Source organism: Adiantum capillus-veneris, chromosome 4, assembly GCF_014529385.1.
Source record: "Adiantum capillus-veneris isolate H3 chromosome 4, ASM1452938v2, whole genome shotgun sequence".
Classification (NCBI taxonomy): domain Eukaryota; kingdom Viridiplantae; phylum Streptophyta; class Polypodiopsida; order Polypodiales; family Pteridaceae; genus Adiantum; species Adiantum capillus-veneris.
Genome location: NC_140934.1, coordinates 96,470,927 through 96,484,691, shown reverse-complemented (window position 1 = coordinate 96,484,691; position 13,765 = coordinate 96,470,927).

Below are 13,765 nucleotides of genomic sequence, written 5' to 3'. Positions count from 1 at the left end.
CGTTAGACATTGAAAATTTGTTCTTCAAAGTGATGAAGATTATCATCTGCAAGGTGCTTGGTTCTATATGGATGCGTCTACGCAAGGGGAAATTGCAAGGCATGCAACTATGCGCAAAAGATGTTTAGAACAACACTAACATTGAGCGAATACTATCATCCCAACTAGGATATCATGACTTTGAATCTATGCGAACATCATCAGATTACAAGGCCAAACTCAAGCGTAATGTCTTCGCCATGATTCGACAAATAGGCCAGCCTACCTTTTTTGTCACTCTATCATGTGTAGAGCAAAGATGGAAGCCATTGCACGAATGTCTTGCAGCGCTTAATCCAAAAATCAATGAATCTAATTTTCAATCTAGTGCACACTATATCCGCGCATTGGTTCGTGCAGATCCTATCACCACAGCTCGATACTATGTCCATAGATTCAACGCACTTAAGAAAGAGTTGAAACGAAATTAAAAAATACTTGGCCAAATCATGGATTTTTTCTTTGTCACAGAATTTCAGCATAGGGAAGCCAGCATGATCATGGATTATTTTGAATGACAATTCTCCAAAGCTTGGGATTTCTGATGACAAAGAAGTGATTGCTTTTGTTGATAAATACATCTCAAGTAACAAAGATGAATTACCTGTTGACCTACAAAAAGTACAAATCCATTCAAATCGAAGAACTTGCAAAAAAAGAAAGAAGCATTACCGTTTCGTATTTCCAAGACCGCCTGCACGGCAAACAACTATCTTGCACCCAGTACGATCAAGTGAAGAAAGGAAATCCATGCTTCTTGCGAATAAGACACAACTCGAAAGACAACTTGTAGCTCTGCCACACTGCCCTGAAATGAGTTTTGATGATTGGTTATCCTCTTTAAGCATGGATGAAGACATGTACCTTGAGTCACTCTCAGTTTCGCTCTCAGAACCAACACTTTTTCTCAAAAGACAACCAAAAGATATATACACAAAAAATTTCAACAAAACAATGTGCACATTGTGGGATGGAAATCTTGATATTTAGTTTATTTTCAATCCTCATGGAGCTGCTGCATACTGCACATCATATATGACAAAAACATATTTGACCACAAGCAAAGCAATCAACAAAATCCTTGAGAAATGCAAGAAGGAGAGTCTTCCCACATTGGAGCATCTTAAGAAAATTGGAGGTGCCTTGATCAATGCTCAAGAAATCATAGCGCAACAAGCAACATACATTTCACTATCTCTTCCATTGCACAACACAACCAGGCAATTTATCTTCATCAATGCAGACTACCAAACCTAAAGAACACTATTGTTAAAGAGGAAGACTTCCTTGCAAACACTTCATCCTGATGACACAGACATATTCTTTGATGATCTCGTAGCAAAGTATACAAAAAGACCAGCTAGCATACGAAATCTTTGTTTGGTAGAGTATGCAAGCAAATACACTATTGCACAAGGGACACACCACAAGTGCAAAAAGCCTCGAATCATCAGATATACAAGCTTCAACAAGGAGATCGACATCGAGAGGCATTACCACCAACTATGTCTATTGTTTCTACCGTTCACAAACGATAAATCCACGTTCAATGCGCTGACATCAACTTGGAGAGAGAGATATGAGTCTAATATTGCTATAATTGCACAAAACATGGAGCCTTTCACAAAACTAGAAATCAACAATCAAGAATCATTAACATCTTGCTCAATCTCCTCACAAGAAACTCAACAAGAACAATTCACTTATGAGCTTGATCTCGACCTACCAACCACAAGGCATCATACCACTCAACTACCAACATCATCCAGATTCCTTGGAATGCCAAATGAAGAATATCACTCAATTGTCATGAGTTTGAATATAGAGCAAAGACATCTTTACGATAATATCATGACATGAAAGAGAGTATGCCCAAATGACAAAATCCACCTTTTTTTAACAGGAGGCGCCGGAACAAGGAAAACCTTTACTTTGCGTGCAATCATCCAAGGCCTGGCTCGTCACTATGCATCTTCGATAGAAGGAAATATTTAGGTTCCAACAGCATTGTTGACGGCATATACATGCAAAGCAGCATTCAACCTTGGTGGCACAACAATACACTCTGCGTTGCGCCTTCCATTGATGCTGACTGAGATGGCCCCTCTTTCCAACGACACCCTCAATGACCTATCCCAGGCAAACGCAAACCTCAAACTAGTTGTTTTTTACGAGGCTTCCTTAATAGGCAACAGGCTGCTGCGTATTATTGACACAAGACTCCGATCTAAAGCACAAACACAATGAAACCTTCGGTGACCTAGACGGTATCTTTTGTGGCGATCTTTGCCAAGCAATCCCTGTCCGCAATCGTTGGATATTCAGTGATACAAGCAATACACTTGACATCCTCACACCATCGAGTTGGAAAACACATATCACATGTGCTGAGCTAACAACACCAATGCGCCAATCAAATGAATTGTTTATAGAGGTCTTAAATAGGATACATGTTGCGGAGCAAACACAAAGAGACTTGGCATTTATCAATGACACATTTGCAAACAACAACTTTGACATTTTTACAACACCTCATCTTTTCTTCACAAATAAACTAAAGTCCAAGCACAACCAAACGGTCTTTGAGAACTTGCAAGAAACACCATACATCATCAAGGCTCATGACAAATTCCACAAAATATGCTCAAAGAACCTAGTCATTCCAAACAACCCTCAAGTAACTACTGGATTATCCTCCATCCTTGAGCTAAAGCCCGGAATGATAGTCTAACTTTGTGCTAGCAATAGCAATGTGCTTGATGGTTTGGTCAATGGTGCAGATGGAATCTTCCAAACAACAAACAACAGAGCACAATCATTGATAGCTTAGGTGGAGTTCTTCGATACCTCAATTGGGAGAAGACAACGATCCCAAAATGCACATCTCTACCATGCAAACATAAACAAACAATGGACACCAATACTTCAAGTCACAAAAGACTTTCAAGTAGGAAAGAACCCACTCAACCTAGTCTCAAAAACAGAACTCCCAATACAAGCAGCGAACGCACGCACTATCCATAGATACCAAGGCTTGACAATGACAACGGTCGCATTCGACCCTACTGGGATCCAATCTCATGGCCTGGTCTACACAGCTCTATCACGTATCAAAGACCCTGAAAATCTGAATATTCTTAGTCCCATTCTCAAGAGCCACATCAAAACTGACCCCATAGTCCTAAAAGAAATCAAACGCCTCCGGACAGATGCTAGATGGTCCTACTTGAACGAGCCCCTAGTTGCACTTGCACAAACACACCATATTGTTGCATCATTAAACATCGTCTCAATCAACAAACACATTGACCACATCAAGGGCGACCCAAACTTCATGTCATCCAGTATCTTGTGCTTTCAAGAAACAAAACAAAAAAAAGTATGAACCCCCTGACACCAAACTTTGAGCATATTCAACATTATAATGGTTATGGTGTATCTATATTCCACCATCCAAACATTCAATCCATATGTCAAAAAACTGTCTCAAGAGCAGGACTTGAAATAATCCATGCTACTTTCTCTTTCGAAAATCAAACTGCAACTCATATCCATGTCATGAATGTATACAAATCACCAAACACACCAATAAAAACACTTCTTTTAGAACTCCAACACTTGATACAAGAAAACAATAAAAAAACCTGAGCACCATACTAGGGGACTTCAACATCGACATCAGCACCATAAACACCCAATACCAACAGTTGGAATCTCTACTTCATTCGGAGAACTATCGGCAACAAATCAAAGATACAACAACCATCTATAATTCAATGCTAGACCATATTTGGGTGAGAAGCCAACAACCTCACTACATTTGTGGCACAAGATTTTGCTTTTGGTCAGATCATTCAATCACATATATGCTGATCCCAAAATAAATAACCCAAAGATCATTGGAGGGGAGACCTCCCCTCCCTTCCCACTTCCCCCTCCCTTCCTGCCCACCCAACCATCGAAGCAAAGGAAATCTACATTCATACCATCCAAACACCTGCTTTGATGTATATCAACTCATCTCACCATATGTATCAAACACAATGTTTGTAACCTACAACCATTTGGTCAACATAGTTTTTCCCCCCTGCTCGATCTTGAGGCTCAACATGCGTGTATGGCAATTACTTCATCTCTAAAATGTCTGTCTCCCAAAGCAACTATGCTAGATTCAATAGATTTCACCCTACCTCTCTTTCTTGATTAATCTTCGCTTTCCATTTTTCTACTAGCAAGGAAAATTTCTATGGCAGACCTCGTGTAACATTTAATGGCCTAATAACTTGTGTATAGCGGAAATTAGCATGAACATAGTGGGCATTTCATTAGAATAGATTCCTAATGAGAATTACAAGAGTGCTTGGGTGGAGAGAGCAACAAAAAGCATAACACCTAGTTAGATAGCATCAACAATACTTTCAAAAGAGAGAGAAATTAAGCTATTGACAACAGTTGAGGACTGGATTTTCATGGAGCCGGTCCCCCCTCCAAAAGGCTTTGTATTATGGTTTCTCCAATCAAGAGAGACATTGTACAATACAATTCTTTGTGTTCCTTCAAGACTAGCTAGTGCAATGAAGATGAAAGCTTCATGCACTAAGCAAAACACTTAGCAAACACAACTTTAATTATCCCCGTTCTCAGACCCAAGACCTCACACACCTTCGAAGATGGTGAGAGCAAGCAGGGTATGAGAGTAGATTGAGAGGAAGAAGGAGTATCTTACAAGAAAGATGTACATCTCCTCACATAATCACTCATCTTAGCATAGCTTTAGCTTAGTAATTAGCTTGGTAGAGGAGATGAGCATGCATTGAAGCTTGGCTCTTGGTTGGATTTGCATCCACATGCCAAGAGTGTGTTGATGTAGGCTTCTATCTCACAAGCTTGGAGTAGGTGATGAGCTCTCCATTAAAGCTTGGGAAGAGATAGTCTTCTCTTTCTTCACACATGAGATTGTGTGAGTGTGTGTGTGATAATGCCTTGCAAAAATCAGCCCCCTCTCTCTCTCTCTTGGGCGAGCCCTCTTGCTAATTGCTCTTGCAGACTCCCCATTGGACCTCCCCAAGTCAAGCCAATGGCTATTAAGCAGCATAAGTGATAGCCTTCTGACATGTGTCCCCCTTTCCCCTTTTGTGAGAGCTTTAGGTAATTTAATAATTAAACTAAACTCTCATTGGACCCCTTTGCCTCCTGGCCAATAGGAATTAGGCAAGCCATTGGGCGCCTGAATGCTCATTGGACCCCTTGGGAGACTGTCCAATAGTCTTCTAGGAGATTTAATTCTCATTGGTTCTTTTACTAAGTGTTTTTAAATTAATTAAACTAGATTTACTCTAGCCTAATTCTCATTGGTCCACCTCCAAGGCCATCCAATAGGAATTGGGCACACCTTGTGGGCATCTAGATCTTGGCTAGGGAGCTGACATGTGTCCCTAATTCCCTTTGTGTAAAGGGAGCCTGTGTGTGTGTGTGTGTGTGAATTTCTCTCTCATCCCCTAGAAGAAGGGCTCGCCCCCTCCCATGTAGGGATATACAAAGACTTTTTGGTCACACACAAAGCATCCAATTTCCCCATGGGTTGACCTTTGGACACAACCTTTGAATTTTGGAACCTTAGCATTTTGGAAGTCTTAATGGGCTTAACCTTAGGGTCTTTTTATCCCATTGTTGCACATGGCTCTTTTGCAGATGGCCCCCCCTTTGGATCCCTATTTTCACTCCTTTGGATCCCTACTGTGGCCGGTCTGCTAGCTTAACCAATATTCTAGCTTTTTCTCCCTTAGCACTTTGACTATCACAATATAACACAGACATCTCTTCTTTGATTCCCAAATCTGTTACTAGTCGATTAAGCCAAATTGATTCTTTGCATGCCTCTGATGCTGCAACATATTCAGCCTCTGTAGTAGACTGAGTAACACAATCTTGTAATCTAGAACGCCATGATACTGCTCCACCAGCCAATGTAAAGACATACCCTGACGTAGACCTTCGGTTGTCTAAGTCACCTGCATAATCTGAGTCTGTAAAACCCTTTACACTTAGCTCCTAACTCCCATAGCATATACGCATACTCTTTGTAGCTTTCAGGTATCTCAATATTCCTTTCACTGCCTCCCAATGTTTCTTGCCTGGGTTTGACATGTATCGACTTACTACTCCCACTGCAAATGCAATGTCTGGACGAGTAGCAATCATTGCATACATCAAACTACCCATTGCGGACGCATATGGAATCTTATCCATTTCAGCCTGTTCTTCCTCAGACACAGGACAATCTTGTTTGCTAAGTTTCACATATGGTGGCAATGGAACACTCAATGCCTTTCCCTTCTCCATATTGAAACGTTGCAAAACCTTGTCAATATACTCTGTTTGAGATAACCAAATCAACTTCTTTGATCTGTCTCTCTCAATGCGCATATCAAGTATATGACTTGCCTCACCCATGTCTTTTATGTCAAACGATTTTGCCATCTTTGAATTCAAAGCTGAAATTTCTTCCAAGTGCTTGCCAGCAATCAACATGTCATCCACATACAAAATAAGGATCAGCCAACTACCATCCTTAGCCTTCTTTGTATATAGACAGTGATCGAACTCACTACGTTTGTAGCCTTGAGAAAGCATAAACTTGTGGAATTTATGGTACCATGCCCTCGGTGATTGTTTTAAGCCATAAAGACTCTTTAACAACTGGCATACCCAATCTTCCTTGCCTTTCTCAACAAACCCTTCTGGCTGCTGCATGTAAATTTCCACATCTAAATCACCATGCAAGAACGCTGTCTTGACATCCATTTGGTGCAACACCAAATCTAATATGGAAACCAGTGCAAGAAAGCATCTCAATGTAGTCATCTTGACCACCGGAGAGAAGACTTCATCAAAGTCAATGCCTTGTTCTTGCTTAAAGCCCTTGGCAACAAGCCTTGCTTTGTACTTTGGCTCACTATCATGAGCGGTGATCTTATACCTGTAAACCCATTTACAAGGTAGAGCCTTTTTGCCCCGTGGTAATTTAACTAGCTTCCATGTCTGGTTTTTATGCAGAGCTGTCATCTCTGACTGCATGGCCAATTGCCAATTCCCGGAGTCCTTCATTTGCACTGCTTCCTTGTAACATGAAGGCTCATTGCAATCAGTCAACATGACATAGTTCATAGATGGAACAAACCTATCAGGAGGTCGCGTGACACGTCCAGATCTACGCACAATAGGTGGCTCAGGCTCAGCCACAACCTGTGGTTCCACTCTATCCTGTCCTTGCTCCTCTTGAGCCCTGACATTTTGTCTTGCACGTGCAGGTCCATCTTCTTGGAAGACAACTCTTCTAATCTCCTCAACCCTCTCTGGTTTAGAATGATATTTGGATTCATTAAAGTGAACATCATTGCTGCGGACAACCTTTCTGGATTCGGGATCCCAAAGTCTGTACCCCATCTCACCAGAATTACCATAGCCTAGAAAGATGAACTTTCTACTCTTTGGCTCAAGTTTGTTCCTAAATTCCTTTGGAACGTGAGTATATGCCTCACAACCAAAGACTCTGAGATGCTTGTATGAGGGCACCTTGCCTAACCATACCATCTCTGGCACTGAATCCTTCTGCAAAACCTTGCTAGGAGATCTATTTACAAGATGAACAGCTGTTGATCATTAAATGAAAAGCCAGGCAAATAACCAGAACGAGACAAGATTTCCATTCCCTTCTTGGACATATGTCCTAACCGCCTATGCCACAAAGAAATGTTCGGCTGCTTGGTTACATTGATTACATTTTTAGAGACATTTGATACATAAATCATGTAAAGTCCTCCAGACTTTACTCCATGTGCTACTGTCATAGAACCCTTGGATATCTTCCACATGTTCTGTCCAAAAGTGGTGACGTAGCCAGCATCATCAAGTAAACCTGTGCTGATCAAGCTCTTTGTAATTGCGGGAACATGTCTCACATTCTTCAGCGTGAAAGAAGAGCCATTCTGAAACTTCAATTGAACATCTCCAACACCTAAGATCTCACATGTCTACCCATTGCCTAGCCGAACATGATCTTTAGTGGTCACATAAGAAGTAAACCACTCCTTGTTTGGAGACACATGAAGTGATGCCCCTGAGTCTATAATCCAGTCACTCAGTGCATTTCTATCGGATGCTGTAAGAAGAGCTGAGTCCATTGTATTCTTCAAGAAGTAGATGTCTCCTGACACTAGACTGTCATCCTCTGCAACAATGTTTGTCACATTTATTTCTTGAATCTTCACTGAGGACTTGTTCTTCTCACCATGGTCTTCAGCTTTCTCTTTGACTTTTTTTGCTTTCCATTCTCTGCAGTCTCTTTTCATGTGACCCTTCTTGCCACAATGGTAGCATTCTATGTCACTCTTGCCTTTAGCACTGCGGGACTTGCTACGAGACTGATTCCTCTTTCCACCTTTGTACTTTTCTTTGGTCCTTCCCCTGACAACTAAGGCTGTTCCTTTGCCTTTGTCCATTGTCTTTCTATTGGTTTCTTCAGTAAGTAGACTTCCTTCTACACCTGCTATGTTCAAACCATCTAGAGGTGCAGAATTACTCAAAGCTGTGCGAAAAGTGTCCCAACTTTCCGGCAATGTGATCAACAGGAACATAGCTCTAACAGGTTCATCAAACTTGACACCTTGAGCTGACAACTGACTGTAGATTGTGTTGAATTCATTCAGATGATTGGACATAGGTGTCCCTTCTTTCATCTTCAAGTCAACAAGCTTCTTAAGCCAGTATACCTGTGAAGCTGCACTCTGCTTCTCATAAAGATCACTCACCTTTAACCATGCTTGATAAGCCGACATCTCGTCTGCTACATTGAAGTAAACGCTTTCTGCCAAAGTCAGCATAATGGTAGAAAGTGCCAATTCATCCATTTCGCTCCATTCATCTTCGTCCATATCTTCTGGTTTTATCCCCTTGAGCTTTATAGGTTTTATCTGCTTATTTGTACCAACACGTGCCAAATTTGCTTCTTCCACAATGGGAAATTGGTTCCGTCCAACTTCTTGATATTGTAAAGAGCAGTGTCCTGTGATCCAGCCATAGCTACGCTTCACAGTGGTTTACTTTCCTGGGAAAAATTCGGTAGAGTTTCCCCTGTAAACTAACCTCTTAACCAATATCAACCTGTCAAATGAACCAAGAAAGCTTCAGTTTTTGCATAAATTTCGGCAGAGTCTCCTTTGTAAAATGGCTCTGGTGTACTCAAAAAAGAGACCAAAAAACAGCTCAAAAAACACTGTCTCTCTGACACTGTAAGATGCGGGTAAACCTGTCCTGCACCTGTACTGTCTCTCATTGTCCTGTCACTGTCCTATAAGCATAGACTGCGACAATGCCTCAATGGCAGTAAAGCAAAGATGCAATCCCAACTGTCTAACTCACAGTCAATACATCCTAGCTGCCTGTCTAAGGGTGCTCGAGGGATCGCTCCAAGACCTGTATCACCGAAAGGATCTCAACATTCGAGAATCCCCCAGCTCAATAAAACCTCACTCGACCCTCAACAAAGGCTGCAGTAAATCTGACAGTACATAGACTTCCCACAAAGTCATACATCCACAAATTTTCCACTGTATGCTGTAACCGCTACGGCGATTGTTTGCTGCGTGACTCACAGGCAGCAAACCCTCAACAGACATACATCATCTCTGACAATACATCCCATGTGGAAGTACCTGCAATGTCAGGATGAAATCTAGAATATCAAGCAGCAAACACAAGCTACCTGATGAACTAATGGATGTTGCCTACAGTCTGTGTGTAGATGCGCCCGTGTCGTATGTGACACGCCTCCAAGAACTGTGAGCCGTCCTTCGATGTGTAGACAACCACAAATCAACACTCTGGGAGTGTCGATATCCTCAGCACCTGCAGTCGTAGGCCGAAAAACCCCAAATTTGCAGAGTCGGATCTGCACCCGCCGAGACCTCGTAGTCGAAAATGGCCTGCGCAGACCTTTGTCGAAGCCGAACGGTGACCGAGATGACCTCAGAATGAAATTCTGAGCACACCGAGGCCCTCGGGCTCGCCCAGGAGATTTGGGGCCGTGTCTTCGCCTGTCAAATTTCACTCCAATCTGAGCTGGTGACTCTAGCCTCCTGCAGTGCTGCCCCGAGCCTCGATCTGAGCTCTGATACCAGTTGAAGGAGTACGAGCGGAAGTGCGACGCGAGAGAGAGTGCGAGAAGAAGAGCACGACGATATGGTGAACTCGCTCTACTGTAATGTGTAGAGCATAGTGAGTTCTTATTAGGTTTTTACAAAAGAATATGTGTACATACCTGGCGGCCCGCCCACTTACCTGGGCGACCACATTGGGCTTTATACCCCAACAACGAGATCTCTCATCGGTTGCTACCGAATCTCATCAATATCCTTTATGGTCAATACTCTTACTGGTCGTCTTGCATGTTGAGCTAGGATGATCTTGATCCTCTGCTGCCACCTCTGTCGATGACGTGAGGCTCCCCGTGGTCGTGGGCGCCTAGATCTGCCTAACTCAATAGCTCGATCAATCAACGTACCTTTGACGTGGGTGGGATGTGAGATCTGCTGTGATGACTGCTCCTCTGGCTGTACCCTGGCTGGTGTAAAGAAGTCTGTGATCTGTCTCTGAGACTGGCTCTTTTGTGATGTTCTCAGCAAGCTCTTTCTATGTCTGCGCAGCGCTAGTAGAAACAATCCAACATCTTTGATCCTCGTATCTCATGACTCTAGAAAATAGTCCAAAACCCTCTCTGAAAAGATAGTGGAAGCGGCCTCGTATCTCATAGTACACGAGGCAGTGACGTGTAGTGCAGCTTTGTCTCTGGCTCTAGGCGACATAAATGACATATCCTAGCCTCTGCTGGTACCCCTCAAAATCAGTAAGTCTTAATTGAAGCTGATGAGAGAGAGAGAGAGAGAGAGAGAGAGAGAGAGAGAGAGAGAGAGAGAGAGCTTGCTTTTAACGTCTCTGTGAGGCCAAAGTTGGCCTATAAGACAAATCAAGTGTATGTCCTTCCTCTATTGGAAAAGACAAAATAGTTCAAACTGGTATTGATTAAAAGAAAGGGACTTTTGGTGGATGATGAGATCTATGGGGATGGGTGACTCGAGTACTAGGGATATGTGCATGTCTACATGCTCAGGGTACTACAACCATGCAAATGCAGTAATCTAGCTAGCTCCATCCTGTGCTAATGGGGGGATGTAAAATGTAGTGCATGGGAGGGTCGGGAGCAAGGACTGCCCTAATGAACGCCACCGGACGAGTCATCATCTAGGCTTGTCTCTCCTCAGCAGCTCGATGTGCTCGGGTCCCGATCTCCTCGATTTGTCTACGGTGGAGTCATGGAGCTTGGCGTCTGGTAGCACATGGGCATCGTTTGGCCGGCTTGCCTCAGCCTGCTGAAGGGTCACTCTCCAATTTGGCACCAACTTGATAGGTTTATTTGCCATAAGGAAAGCCACATTGTGGAGCTAGTTTCTTCATCAGTACAATTTCAATACTTCATAGGTGTGTTCCAAATTATCTTAGGAAGATATGTTTTGATGCTTTCTATGCTTGAACATGAAAGTAAATAACCGAAGTGTGTAAAGTGGAAGCATTTATAGTGGTAATGATAGGTGTACACATAGAAACATCTATGATAGGTCAACATAATGGAAAAATGCACCTTTTTTGGAATTAATTCTATGCTCAAAAGAATTTTTTTGGGCCTACAACAACCATAGACTTGGTCAAGAACCCATTGATGTTTGCAAGAAAAATGGGCTCGTTGTCTAGAGATTTTTGTTCCTTGTGTAAACTGGGATTCACGGAGTTGCTAAATTGATCATACAACCAAGAGTTGTGAGTGTTTCTTGGTTGTATGCTCATTACCATACAACCAAGAGTTGTGAGTGTTTCTTGTTTTTCCCACATGAAGTGTGGTGTTAGTTTTGAGCTGAAGTAAGGGCTTCTACAAACATATACATATGATAGGAGTTTTAGAGCATACGTCCTCTTTAACTACATCCTTACAAGCCTTGAAACATTTTAAAGGTTTTGGGTGTTTTGAGTTCAACACTGGGCTGATACGGCATACATGTATCGGCGGATGCAGGTCCTACAAGATTGTAGACCTTGTAAAGGTCTTGAGAATTGAACATATAAAAGCTTGTAGTTAGATTCTCAAAAGGCTTTGAGTATGGAACCTTGAAGGGTTTCTACATCAAACTAGGAATTATATGAGTCGAGCTAAGAAAAATACAAGCATATAAAGCTTAAGCACGACTCAAACTTTTTTTTTTTTTTAATCGCAGCCGACAAATTGTAAGAGGGCCAAGGTATATTTTTCTTTTTTTGCAATTAAGACATGCTATGTTTGCAAGTCTAACTTTCTCAAGTTTGCGATAATTGTTGGTTGTCAGTTGTTTGCGAGCCCGAGGAGATGCGTGCAGTTGCTACCGAATTTTACCGTGAGTTACTGTCGGCTGAGCCCCAGTCAGAGCGGCAGGATGCATGCAGGGAGCAGGTTTGGGCACAGGTGCCTGGTCTTGTGACTGAGGAGATGCGCTAGAGGCTAGAGATGCCACTTCAGCTTGAGGAGCTGCACACGGATCTTAGGGCCCTCCCTCGTGGTAGCTGTCCAGGTGAGGATGGACTGACTCCCAGCTTTTTCTTGGAGTACTGGGACCTGCTTGGCCCAGATCTGTGTAGTGCTTTTCAGTACATTTTGCACACAGGAGTGATGCCTGATAGCATGAGTGAGGGCCTGATTTACCTCATTCCAAAGGAGGGTGGCTCCTTGGATGAGATTCGACAGTAGCGCCCCATCACCATCCTCAACTCAGCCTACAAAATTCTTGCCAAGGCTCTGAGTTTGAGGATTCAGCCACTTTTGGAGAGACTTATACATGGGACTCAGACAGGTTTTGTCAAGGAACGCAGTATCCTTGACAACATCTTCACTTTCTGAAAGGCTTCTGCCCTGGCACGGCTCCGTGGGGAGGACCTTGTGATTCTTCTTCTCGATTTTGAGAAGGCATACGATAGAGTTGATTGGGACTCTCTAGAGGGCACTCTACGCAGGATGGGCTTCTCAGATGCTTGGATCAGAGGGGTGTCAGCTTTGTACAGACAAGCTCACAGTCAGGTGCTTTTGGTAGGAGGTATTGGTGAGCGCTTCATGCTCACACGCTCGGTCAGATAGGGTTGTCCTCTTGCCCCCTTTCTCTTTCTATTCTATGCGGAGGCGATGAGAAGATTTTTGGTGTCACAATAGGTTGGTATGAGGGGCTTAGCACTCCCTATTCGGGGAGATGAGCTACTGGACGCTGAGTTTGCCGATGACTCAGCCTTCTACTTAGAGGGCCAGGAGGCCAATCTTCACATATGTGAGCAGGCTTTGGAGACCTTCTGTTGTGCATCGGGCGCACTGATCAACTGGAGAAAGATAGTGGCTTTCTCACTTGGCTGTGCTCCTGTGCCAGATTGGATGCCAAGAGAGGGTTTCAGGTGGATTCCCCTAGGGACTGCAGTCCGGTACTTGGGTTGTCAGGTTGGTTTGGACTTATCCCCTGAGCAGCAGATTGCTCCTCTTCTCCTATCCATCAAGAGAAAGCTGCTACATTGAAGCTCAGCACAACTTTCGCTGGCTGGTAGAGTAGTAGTTGCCAACCAGGTGTTGTTGGCGACTATGTGGTACATCACTTCTTGCTGGATC